Raw genomic sequence first — 13,210 nt, forward strand, 5'->3', positions numbered from 1 at the left:
ACATTTTTTTAAAATTACATTTTGTTATTTAACCTTTATTTAACTCTTTTATAAGGGCCATTTTATCTCTCAGGTCTATGATGCTCAAATTGGTCTCACTTTAATCAACTGTGTATAAAATTGGTAGTTAAGATGGTAATTCAATGCACTTACAAAAGGGAACGCAATTATTAAAGTCCTATGTAACAACTTAATGTTATTACAATGTCATGAGAGTTATTACACAGGTATACGAGCAACTTCATGTAAAGTGTTAGACTTTGGGACAGTGTGTTGTGTAGAAAAAAACAGAGACACTATTGCAATCATATACATATGTAGACCTACTCTCTTTATGGCTATACATAGCTCTGATTGCAATACACCTGCAACTGGAAAACCTGCACAGCTGCTCACCCAATAAGGGCTGCAGGGTAGAGGATCTTACGGCACTGAACCCAGCTGTCTGTTAATGTATTGAGGAGTTGAAACTGAGTTTCCTGATCTGATGTGAGATACACATTGAATTGGCTCCTTTGTATCTGCTTTTGCGGTAATTTTCTTCAGGACGCATTCCCTAACCAAACCATACCGCAGTGCTCGCCGATAATTGCCTTTTAAAGCGCTCCTTGGACCGGAGACATTTTGCTTGTACTTATCTTAGGCTATGTGCATAATTGATTTTCTTAATCAACGGTGAACGTACATTCACAGTAATTTCCTCATTGGGAGAAATGTGAGTGGTCCGTGAGTAAAATTAACAACTGAGGCGATTGACGTGAGTTTAAACAAATCGCATATGATTTTTAGCCAGTCATTTTGGCACCAGGGCGCACGGTAAGGGAAAATGTGAAACTGTATCTATCCCATGCCTTGCTGGCGTCGACTGTCGAAGGAAAGGATGCCCTGTCTCGTTTCTGCTGGAGAAATATGGAGAGAAAAATTACACGTTTCTCGTGTAGCCTAGGCTAAGTGTGGGATGCTTAACGGTTTCGCACACTGCCTCAGTGTGTGGATATCGTGGGCGACGGTGGCACAAGGATAGGTAGGCTATGATTTCCCATAGATTTTTTAGATTCTGCAGCCTTGACTGAATAAATAAAGATATTTCAGCAGGGATTGATGTAAGGGGCCGACTGGATCCAATATCATCACCACCTGTTACCAGAAAATCAGGTAAGCTATATATAAATATTCCAAGTCAACTTCTCGATTTATATTGTATAATACAATGTAATTTGCATTTAAGATTGTAATTCACTGTAGTGGGATATAGCCCACTAGTATATGAGACAATATAATGTATTAACTGTACCTTTAAAAACGTTCACTTTTATTTATACGCCATATGTAGACTATCACTTTCATAAAGCCTAATTCAGAAGCCAGTAGGCTATGCTCTTCATGATCTATCTAATATCTAATAAGTAGCCTAACAATCTATGATCATTGGCTCTCACATATGCGTAATGTAGCCTACGAAAGGGAACAGTTCATTCAGATTATGATAGAGAACCCATTAAGTGTAAAATATGAAAGGAATTTAGGTTGCAACATGCAGTAGCCTCTTTTGCCGTCTGACGTGTCCAAATGTATAGGCACACGCAGTTCCTTCAGCTAGTGCCGTGTCAGTCCTCTTTCTATCCACAATGATGTAAAACAAGGTTGAAGTGCAAGGCAATACACTGCCCATATTATCGACATGGTCATTTTTGTATGATATAGACTTGTAGATGATGGAATTCTGCTGCCACGGTAAGGCAGTTGCTGGTATTAATCATATTCCAGTTATTTACATGGTTGTACAGCCTACTGATTGTTAGTCTTCTGGAGCTAATAATGTGGAATACATGCAATACCAGCTTGGCCTAATATATCACCAGCCCCATGGCAACCAAACTATAGTCTCTATTCTGGTTTTAATACCTTTTAGGAAGGTATATAGATTTACTTGAAAGCCCCTCCTGAATATTTATTATCTATTATGAATATATATTTAACATTTCCACACTTCTTACAGCAATGTTTGTTAAAGTAAAGACAAATCAACTAAATAACTTGAGGGGTCAGTTGGTGTATATTAACTTATAATCATTTGGTGGGTGCTTATATTTGTGCTATTTCACACATGTAGAAGTGCATATGAATGCATACAGCATGTGTGAATTAGAAATGTATTATGAATTCTCGTTGAGACACCCCCAGAAAGTGGGGTAACAGCCAGGGATAGCCTTTATCAACAGTGATCCTGGAGCAATTAGGGTTAAGTGCCTTGCTTATCTACTGATGTTTCACCTTGTCAGCTCAGGGATTTGAACTAGTGACCTTTTGGCTACTGGCCCAAAACTCTAACTGCTAGGCTACCCGATGCCCATTGTGCTACCATCCATTGGCTTTAAGATGGAGGTTAAAACCTAGCTAGATTTGATGGACACACTCTTCATTTGTACTCAATGTAAGCTGCTTGCTGAGCTCAATGAAACCATAGGATAGGCTATACCTGTTAGGTCTGTATCATGGCCTTATCATCAATATGCTGTAATTCTTACAAATTCTTCAGAAAGGATTACTGAGCAGTGTAGGTCAATGGTCAAAGGTAGCAATTTGGTTGATGTACAGTATAGTGACAGATCCTAGTTCCTATGGAATGAAAAGGTAGTGACATGTCATTGACATGTTTATGTTCCGACTATACCCCCTCTCCCCATACAGCTCATACTATAAATCAAAGATCTCTGTCAAGAACATCAGGCTTGAGGGAAATTGGCCAATAGGGTACTGTGACCAGGTGTCAACCAGGCATGACTCTCCTATCTACAGTGTCACATTGTAATGTCATTAAGTACACTCGTAGAAAAATAGATGCCAAATAGAACCCAATAGGGTTCTTCAGCTTGTCCCCATAGGGGAAGCCTTTTTGGTGCTAGGTAGAACCTTCTGTAAGTGGTTCTTCATAGAATCCTCAAAGAACGGTTCTATACCTAGAACCCTCCATGAATGGTTCTAATGTGCTATAACACTTTTATCAGATGTTGTTATCTTTCAAATTAAACTATTTTTGACAATACATAACGTATATCATAAAGCATTTCTTTGAGAGCCTAGTTATACCCTAACACTGTGGTCTGAAACTCCTGGTTTACTGGCCACATCAGGCCTGCAAGTCACATTATGCTTGCTTGCAAAGTGATGTGTAATTCCTATTGGAATCCAGACAAAGTAAGGATATCTAACAATTGTAACGTTTAGTCAACTGCAACCTGCATTCAGAATGACTGCCAGGGTAGGGAAAATTAATTCATTAAAGAGACTACATAAATCATATAAACCGGAACAACCATCTCAGTAACAGGTGCAATAAATCAAACTATTAACTAATTTAAATTATTTATCTTTGTGTAGCATAATCAACCAATCAAAAAGTACCTTCAGAAAGTATTCACACCCGAGGCCTCCCGAGTGGCACTGCATCACAGTGCTTGAGGCATCACAACATACCTGGGTTCAATCGCTGGCTGTGACTGGGACACCCATGAGGCGGTGCACAATGGTTAGAGGAGGGTTTGTCCTGCTGGGATTTCCTTGTCCCATTGTGCTCTTCAGCTGGATGGTGTTTCCACATTGGTGCGGTTGGCTTCCAGGTTGTGTGGTTTGGCAGGGTCGTGTTTTGGTGTAAACATGACCTTTGCCTCTCCTGAGTCCGTAGGACAAGACTGTAACTACCAATTGGATATCACCAAAAAGTTTTTTTCCACATTTTGTTGTGTTACAGCCTGATTTTAATATTGATTAAATGGAGATTTTTTTTTATCACTAGCCCACATTTGTGTTTGGTCTTGACTCGGTCTCGGAGAGTGAGGACTCATAATTTCTTCCCGACACCAGCGGAGTACAAAAGTCACAATTATCCGTTTCCATTCAGCCAGCCCACAAAACCGCTTAGCAAGGCCAAATATATACACTCCTATCTTGAAACATGAATATCTTAACAGCCTTTATAACTATTATACACATGTTTGCACAGTGGTGAACCTATAGGTCTTCAGTGTGTGACAGGTTTGTGATTCTGAAAGGACAGCAACCGTAATACCAGCGCACTCATGTAGGAGAGTGCACCTTTTGTAAAACACAAAGGGCCAGTTGTGTAGTGTAGGGTATACGCAGGTAAGCCATATACCCCCCCAAAAATTCAGTAGGCATTGCTTACACTCACTTCTTAATCCCTACTGATGCATATCAAAGTAGTCTAGTGGAGGTATACGACTTATCAATTAATAGAGAAATCATGCAAAAAGTAGCCTACACAATCGCAAAGCACGTGAAATATATGCACATGCGTGCCGCACACATAGTCTAGTTTCAGCGGGCAGCAAGAGTGTGCAGTTCTCAACTGGTTTTGGCATGGAGTAGCTCACAGAAGAATGACATCGGTAGCCGGTAGGGTAGGAAAGACATTTCAACAGTAAATGCTAACTAAGGCAACAATGGGTATGCAAACCAGGTATTGAAAAAGTTTAGTCCGAAGTGTTGGTTAGTCGGCTATTGTGATGCACAATTGTCATCATATGTTGTTTGCATCAGGGGCATAGACATGGATGGGCCTGGGTGGACAGAGGCCCACCCACCGGGGAGCCAATCAGATTGATGTGGTTTAAGCATTGTTGTGGACTTAAGACCATCACATTGTATTCTATAAAAAAAGGGTGATTTGAGAGTGAAAATCTGAAACATTTCTAGGAAAACTGATTTTTCACACAGGGAGCCTTTCTTTCGCTGGGCGGGCTGTTTGGGAACTTTTGGGCAAAATTAGAGTATACCCACTTCTCCAGCCACCACTACACCACTGTATAGGGCCCATGGAAAGACAGCAGTCACACAGCATGATGTTAAAGGATAAGCAGTTCATCAACTCTGACATAATAATCCAGTAAGTAGGTCCTAATCATAAGAATACAAAAACAGAACCATTAAGTATTACCCGGACTAAATGTACAACTATTATTTCCAATTGTAAAAAAACATTTCACGTTTAGCACACAAAGTAAACGGTGCCCTAAAGTTTAAAGTGGAACTGACAGCGTTTTAACTACTTTGCCACCACAAACCGATGCTGGCACTAAGACTGCACTCAATGCTCAATGAGCTGTATTGATCAGCTATGAAAAGCCAACTGACATTTACTCCTGAGGTGCTGACCTGTTGCACCCTCTACAACCACTGTGAATATTATTATTTGACCCTGCTGGTCATCTTTGAACGTTTCAACATCTTGGCCATGTACTGTTATAATCTCCACCCAGTACAGCCAGAAGAGGACTGGCCTCCCTTCAGAGCCTGGTCCCGCTCTAGGTTTCTTCCTAGGTTCTGGCCTTTCTATGGAGTTTTTCCTAGCCACCGTGCTTCTACACCTGCATTGCTTGCTGTTTGGGGTTTTAGGCTGGGTTTCTGTACAACACTTTGTGACATCAGCTGAGGTAAAAAGGGCTTTATAAATACATTTGATTGATATAAGGCCATAAGCAAACAGGAAAATGCTCATCCAGAGGCAGTGCTCCTAGTGGCCGGGGACTTTAATGTAGGGAAACTTAAATCCGTTTTACCTCATTTCTACCAGCACTAAGTTCAACAATGACGTCGTCCTGACAGTGACCGTACATACATACCCCAACCAGAAGCCATGGATTACAGGCAACATCCGCACTGAGCTAAAAGGTAGAGCTGCCACTTTCAAGGAGCGGGACTCTAACCCGGACGCTTATAAGAACTCCCGCTATGCCCTCAGATGAACCAACAAACAGGCAAAGTGTCAATACAGGACTAAGATTGAATCGTACTACACTGGCTCCGATGCTCATCGGATGTGGCAGGGCTTGCAAACTATTAGAGACTACAAAGGGAAGCACAGCCACGAGCTGCCTAGTGACACAAGCCTACCAGACGAGCTTAAATACTTCTATGCTCGTTTTGAGGCAAGCAACACTGAAGCACATGAGAGCATCAGCTGTTCCGGACGACTGTGTGATCACGCTCTCCGTAGCCGATGTGAGTAAGACCTTTAAACAGGTCAATATTCACAAGGCCGCAGGGCCAGACGGATTACCAGCACATGTACTCCGAGCATGAACTGACAAGTGTCTTCACTGACATTTTTAACCTGTTCCTGACTGAGTGTGTAATACCAACATGTTTCAAGCAGACCACCATAGTCCCTGTGCCCAAGAACACTAAGGTAACCTGTCTAAATGACCACCGACCCGTAGCACTCACGTCTGTAGCCATGAAGTGCTTTGAAAGGCTGGTCATAGCTCACATCAAAACCATTATCCTAGAAACCCTTTGCATACCGCCCCAACAGATCCACAGATGATGCAATCTATTTTGCACCCTACACTGCCCTTTCCCACCTGGACAAAAGGATCAACTATGTGAGAATGCTGTTCATTGACGACCGCTCAGCGTTCAACACCATAGTGCCCTCTAAGCTCATCACTAAGCTAAGGACCCTGGGACTAAACACCTCCCTCTGCAACTGGATCCTAGACTTCCTGACGGACCATCCCCAGGTGGTAAGGGGAGGTAACAACACATCTGCACGCTTATCCTCAACACAGGGGCCCCTAAGGGGTGCGTGCCTTGTCCCCTCCTGTACTCTCTGTTCACCCATGACTGCATGGCCAGGAACGACTCCAACACCATCATTAATTTTGTCGACAACACAATAGTAGAATGCCTGATCACCGACAACGATGAGACAGCCTATAGGGCCGTGTGGTGCCAGGATAAAAACCTCTCCCTCAACGTGATCAAGACAAAGGAGATGATTGTGGACTACAGGAATAGGAGGACCAAGAACGCCCCCATTCTCATCGTCAGGGCTGTAGTTGAGCAAGTTAAGAACTTCAAGTTCCTTGGCGTCCACATCACCAACAAACTATCATGGTCCAAACACATCAAGACAGTCGTGAAGAAGCAACGACAAAGCCTATTCCACCTCAGGAGACGGAAAAGATTTGGCATGGGTCCTCAGATCCTCAAAAAGTTTTACAGCTGCACCATCGAGAGCATCCGGACTGGTTGCATCACTGCCTGGTATGGCAACTGCTCGTCCTCTGACCGCAAGGCACTACAGAGGGTAGTGCGTACAGTCCGGTACATCACTGGGGCCAAGCTTCCTGCCATCCAGGACCTCTATACCAGGCGGTATCAGAGGAAGGCCCTAAAAATTGTTAATGACTCCAGCCACCCTAGTCATAGACTGTTCTCTCTGCTACCGCACGGCAAGCGGACATGGAGCGCCAAGTCTAGGTCCAAAAGGCTTCTTATCAGCCTCTACCCCCAAGCTATAAGACTCCTGAACAGCTAATCAAATGGCTACCCAGACTATTTACATTGCCCCCCCCCACCCCCTCTTTTATGCTGCTGCTACTCTCTGTTTGTAATCTATGCATAGTCACTTTACCTCGACCTACCTGTACATATTACCTCAATTACCTCGTCCAACCTGTGCCCCCACACATTGCCTCTGAACCGGTACCCCCTGTATATAGCCCCGCTTCTGTTATTTTAATGCTGCTCTTTAAATATTTGTTGTTTTCCAAAACCCAACAGTGCACTTTGCATTTGCAATTTGTTGAATGGAAAGAGACATCTGTTACAAAACACCTACGTGTAGTGTAATGACATTCTGAGATTGTCATTAGGCCTACACTTAGCCTGAATTGATGCATCATCCACTGTTGTCCACGTGCGCCTCGATCTCAGCAACTTATCTCCGCCTTGTTGCAAGCGTCTCAGCCACTCAATATGTAAGTGTTCTCCTTAAACCACAACACAATTTGGAGTGTATACCACCCGTTTTCCAGTCAATTCACACATTGTTAGTGTGTCTGATATGCAGTAATGTTAACTAATAGGGTACTAGCCTATAGTTTTTTTGGGCATGTTGTATTAATTGTGATAGGCTCATGTTTTACTGGTAAGGTGTACCCCCACTATTTATTTTACTGGGACGATGTACCGGACCATACTGCCTTACTACTACTAGTAGTAGGCCTAGTAGTAGTAGTAGTAGTAGTAGTAGTAATAGCTTACCTGTTGATTAACTGGGAAGTTTCTGTTTATCTTCTTCACCTGTAAAATCAAACATTAAACTCATTGCAACATAATACATAAAGATTACATTTGGTAGCAATTGATTTTATTGTCCAGAGACTATTATTTATGTTGCGTATTTATTACTACGGAAATAATTACCTATTACTCACTGGTTTGTGTCACTGAAACACCATTTGTTGGCTGTATAACATTTCATTAAGTATCATCATACCAGTATAATATGCTCCTCTTTGAGAAGCACACACACTCAGTCTAGCATGGGCCCACCCAAACCAACGGCTAACTCTCTATTTACAACATTCTTATGTTATCCCCACAGACATAAACTGTTCACTGTTGAAGTGAAACTACTTAATGTATTCAATGTATGTAAATTGCTAAATGGATAGAGTCATTTCAACAAGGACCTGAAGCTGTTCCAATAAAGTCTGTCTGTCTGTCTGTCTGTCTGTCTGTCTGTCTGTCTGTCTGTCTGTGTACGGTCGCTTTGCACATCACACTTTTTTTAATGAGTTGTCCACCAGTTGGTCCCACATCTCTTTAAGATTCAATTAATACGTTTGTTTTTGATTTCGTTTTGATGCAACAATGTAACCGTCGAAAGTTTGAGAAAAAAGTCTGTAGAGCTAGAAAGCTAATAATTGATGTGGGGAAGAGGATACCTCGTCAGTTGCACAAATGAATGCATTTAACCAAACCCCTATGACTCAAAGGGGTGCAGGTGGCTGCCTTAATGGATATCATCTGTGCCTGGGGAACAATTGTTAGGGGTTAACTTCCTTGCTCAAGAGGCAGAATGGCAAATTTTTCCACTTTACTGGCTCGGGGGATTTGAAGCGGCAACCTTTCAGTTACTGGCCCAATGCTCTTAACTGCTAGGCTACATTTACATTTAACATTTAAGTCATTTAGCAGACGCTCTTATCCAGAGCGACTTACAAATTGGACAATGTGGACATAGCGTTGGAGAAAATGCATGACTTTGTAGACCAAGATTATTTGATAATGTCAAATATTTATTCATGCTGATTTGCAAACTACTGATTTTTTCATGTCTGCTAAATTGTGCCAAATGAAAGCCAATTCCACTGTGAAAAGACAAATGAGAAGCACTGATCCTGATGTTGCCCTTTAGCTATGGCTGCTGCGCTGCCTCTGAAGGAAAGCTGAAGAGGGTATAGAAAGGCTGGATGTCACGGTTGTGGCTATGGACATCTTCATCCCAATTTACTGTAGTCCCAGAGCTGAGCGGGTGAAAGAGGAAGACTATATCACACCTCATATTTCTGTACACTCTGGAGAGGGACTGTTTGGTCGTCCATCCATCTGTATGAATTGTCCCAGATGTTGACTGGATTTCACTGTGGAGGTATGCTATAAGGGTTTGTGTGATGAGTACACAGTAGCGCAAAGAGATTTTACTGTAGATGCTTCAGTCAATCATTCAGTCAGTGTACCTCAGAGTGTTATCTCTCTGTTTTTTGCAGAGTCACTGTTGTGCAAAAATAAAATATAGTTGCTGTAGTCCTCTGGCCCAGGCAGTGCAGAGCGATGAGTAATCAAGTCAATCCTCACCAACTCTCATAACACAAAACACACCACTCATTTAATATGCTTAACTGATGTAGTGGTCTCTGACTCAGAATAATCTGGAAGAAATTATACTATTGTTGTTGATTCTGAGTCATCTAAAATGTCAGTACCATGGCTGGTCTAAGGGCTGGGCGGTATACCGTATTTTACTATATACCGTTCCCCTAGAAAACACCCACCAAGACTTTGGTTCCTACCATGTCAAAATAACTCCTCCCTGGCATTTTCATGTCAAACACTGTATTCAAGGTGCCCACTACTTTATTCTAACTATAGAATTCGAATAATCATTCTATTTCCATGATTAGAACATGGAAGTCAATTGCTAGTCAAATCGCAATTGTAACATTTGGTTAAAAATAAGGCCTAGATTTTTTTGCCCATATTGTGCAGCCCTACGTGGCAGTGTGTAAATGATCTCAAATGAGTGCAGGAAATGCAGAAATTGATGAAAATGTAGAAAATGTTTTGGGGTTGAAGTTTAATTCAACAGTATAAAACAATCAGTTAGATGGAGAAAGACCAATGAAGAAAGACCCATTGAAATCAGTTAGAATTTATGTGTTGCCACCCTAGGGTCACGCACTAGTTCTAATGCAAATGTAGAATTTGTAATATTCAAATACATAAAATAACGTAAATTACCATACTGTCAAAAAAAGTAAATAATATATTAAATAATATATTTTGGCCATATTGCCAAGCCCTAGCAGGTTTGCAATCTCTCTGTCAACCCTCTCATTGGCTAGAGTGGTCCCACCTGATCTTGCCTCCTCCTGACTGCTTTCCATTTTTAAGACATTAATTTTCATTGTTAGAGCGGCCACTGGAGTATTTGGTCAATATAATGGATCATCTGTGGTCACACACGATAACTGAAATTTGTTAGTCACACACAATATCGCAATTGGCCCAAGCGGGGTCGCTGCATCATTCGTGGGGGACAAAATGTTTACTGTTGTCCCTCATGATGAAGTTGGGGAGGGTACTGTGGATCTGTCTCGGTCTGTATGTTTGTTTGTATGTTAGTCACATGCTATATGGGCTCCCGAGTGGTGCAGCGGTCTAAGGCACGCATCTCAGTGCTAAAGGCCTCACTATAGACACCCTGGTTTGAATCCAGGCTGTAAACCAGCCGTGATTAGGAGTCCCATAGGGCGGCGCACAATTGGACCAGCATCGTCCGGGTTTGGCCTGTGTAGGCCATCATTGTTAATAAGAATTTGTTCTTAACTGACTTTCATAGTTAAATAAAAAATATATATCTTAGAACTGGCCCGATTTTGACGAAACTTGGGTGAATGATGCGTCTTGCCATAGAGTTCTGGAATTTACAAACAAGAGATTGAAAATGAAAACTTTGAAAGGTCATGCCCCTCACCCCGTTGGACCTAAAGTCATGAAATCTGGTACACAGGTCCCTCTCCTCACAAGGAACACATTTCCCTCAAGGACGCATAAGGTTTGCCATGATTAATTTTCTGTCATTTTGAATTTTGTCAAAAACATTTAAAAGGCTACTCTTCTGGCACCGAATGACCGATCTGCACCAAACTTGATAAGTCGCATTTATGGACAAAGGTTTCTCAACACAATATTTTCCAGACTAGCACCTAAAACATGGCTGCACTGACCAATAAACATTGACCACTAAACATTCAGGTAGGTGTGGTCTGGCACATAAATGCGTATAAACCAGTAAAGGATATTCGTATTCTATTGCAATTTGGTACACATGTTGCAAACCGTGTCAAGACTCAACATATGCAAGAACATTCATATCAACCACACAGTGGTGCTATAATGGGCACATGTTTATATCTCTTGGTCTGTTTGAAATTTGGCACACATGCTCAGGGATATGAGTCTAACTAACCCACGCGATATCTCAGACACCACTGCCCTGATTTTGACTAAACTTTGGTGAATGATGTGTCTTGCCATAGAGATCCGGCATTTAGGAGGCCACTATAGTAATCAACTGTACGTACGTTAGTCACACGCAATATATCAGACACAGCTAGCCCGATTTTGACGAAACTTGGGTGAATGCATCATTGGCATAGAGATCCGTCATTTACAAAATGACACTGATTGGCCCAAAGGGGGGCGATGCATCATTTGTCGGTGACGACATGTTTACTCTTGTCTTGTTTCTTAATGACTTTTGTGCTGTATTGCAATTTAAAAATATAAATAGGTTTCAGCTGTGTTTTGTCAATGTGGGAATGAGTTAAAATGCACAATGTTTGGTTAGAGCATGTACAGCACATTGGCTCAAATTGGTCGTTTATTTTAGACAATACAAGTTCTAATGTTTGCTTATTACAGACAGTAAGTAATGACTTTATCATTTGCCTTAGAAGGGCAATTTTGTCAGTTATATATTAGACGCCAGGTAAATGCCATACAGGGTCTTGAATCATTGTTTGGTGACTGTTAATTGCTGCAGATGTGAAATATGTTTTCCAATTTGTCATGAAATTGCAAAATCTCTAGGAGTAGCCAACTATTTAGGAATAACTCTACATAATTACACAATTCATCTGGTATAAATGTACAAAAGGAGAGCTCTGTCAGATTTTTCTTAAACTGAAGTGAGGAGTTTCTTACTTTCTCCTTTGACGTACATGAAATGAAGGCTAAATACTATTATTTATTGTATTATATATATTATTTTGGTGCATTATTTCTGGTGCTATTTATCCTTCAGACACTATACCACCAGTCTTCGAATTGCTTTACAGTACAACCATTACCCTTAGCATTTCAAGTCTTTTGATGATTTCACCCTCCCCCCCATAGATACAGTCTGTTTTAGAAAAATAATAGGCAATGTCCTCTGACAGTGGAAAGCTGTTTCTATCAGGCCGATGCTTACTGCAATACACTTGGGTTATTTATCTTTCATGTCTGTGTATCCTCACAGCATGCTATTATATCCACCCCCCAAAGCTCCCTCCTGTAGGACTAGCAGTGTTACACTGCTAAATATGACTGCTACTTGATTCTTATGTTGTACTTCATGTTATTTTTCTCAGAAATTAACAATTCATTATACGAGGCACTGTAATGTACATGGATAACTATGAGTTAAATGAATGCATTAATGCTAATTGAGACAACCATGTCCGATTATCTGCTTCACTTCACTCAAGCCATTAACTTAATAATTGTTATATTATCCTCTGTTCTTAATAGAACACAATCAATTAATTTCAATTAAGAAACTCACTGGAGAAAAAAATATGAAACCCACCAGGGGGTGAACAGTTGACCTCTAAACAATCAGTTACACCTCTTTAAAACCACAATCCAGAGTTAGTGTTTAAGCCCAGCCACTTGGTTAGGTATAAATCTGAGGATTGGGGCTGGGGAAACGTAAGCAGAACTCTCAAATTCATTAACAGAGCCATGGACGCAAGGACCGACAGTCCATGAGTTTGTCATAAAAGCTTTTAAAAACATGTTGAAGCTATAAATTGTATGTTTACACAACTGTATATCCCCAAAACACAATATT

General features: G+C 41.2%; 1 protein-coding gene across 3 annotated transcripts in view; it reads left to right on the forward strand.

Moving 5' to 3' along the window:
- The first annotated feature begins 351 nt into the window (after positions 1 to 351).
- The window catches only part of sntg1 (syntrophin, gamma 1), a 58,567-nt gene continuing 45,708 nt past the window's right edge, over positions 352 to 13,210 (forward strand). For all 3 annotated transcript variants that reach the window (XM_055883547.1, XM_055883549.1, XM_055883548.1), the window contains exon 1: positions 352 to 1,155. The gene's annotated coding sequence lies outside the window, so the exon portion shown is untranslated. The remainder of the gene's footprint in view (positions 1,156 to 13,210) is intronic.

Source organism: Salvelinus fontinalis, chromosome 26 (assembly GCF_029448725.1).
Source record: "Salvelinus fontinalis isolate EN_2023a chromosome 26, ASM2944872v1, whole genome shotgun sequence".
NCBI classification, from domain to species: Eukaryota; Metazoa; Chordata; class Actinopteri; order Salmoniformes; family Salmonidae; genus Salvelinus; species Salvelinus fontinalis.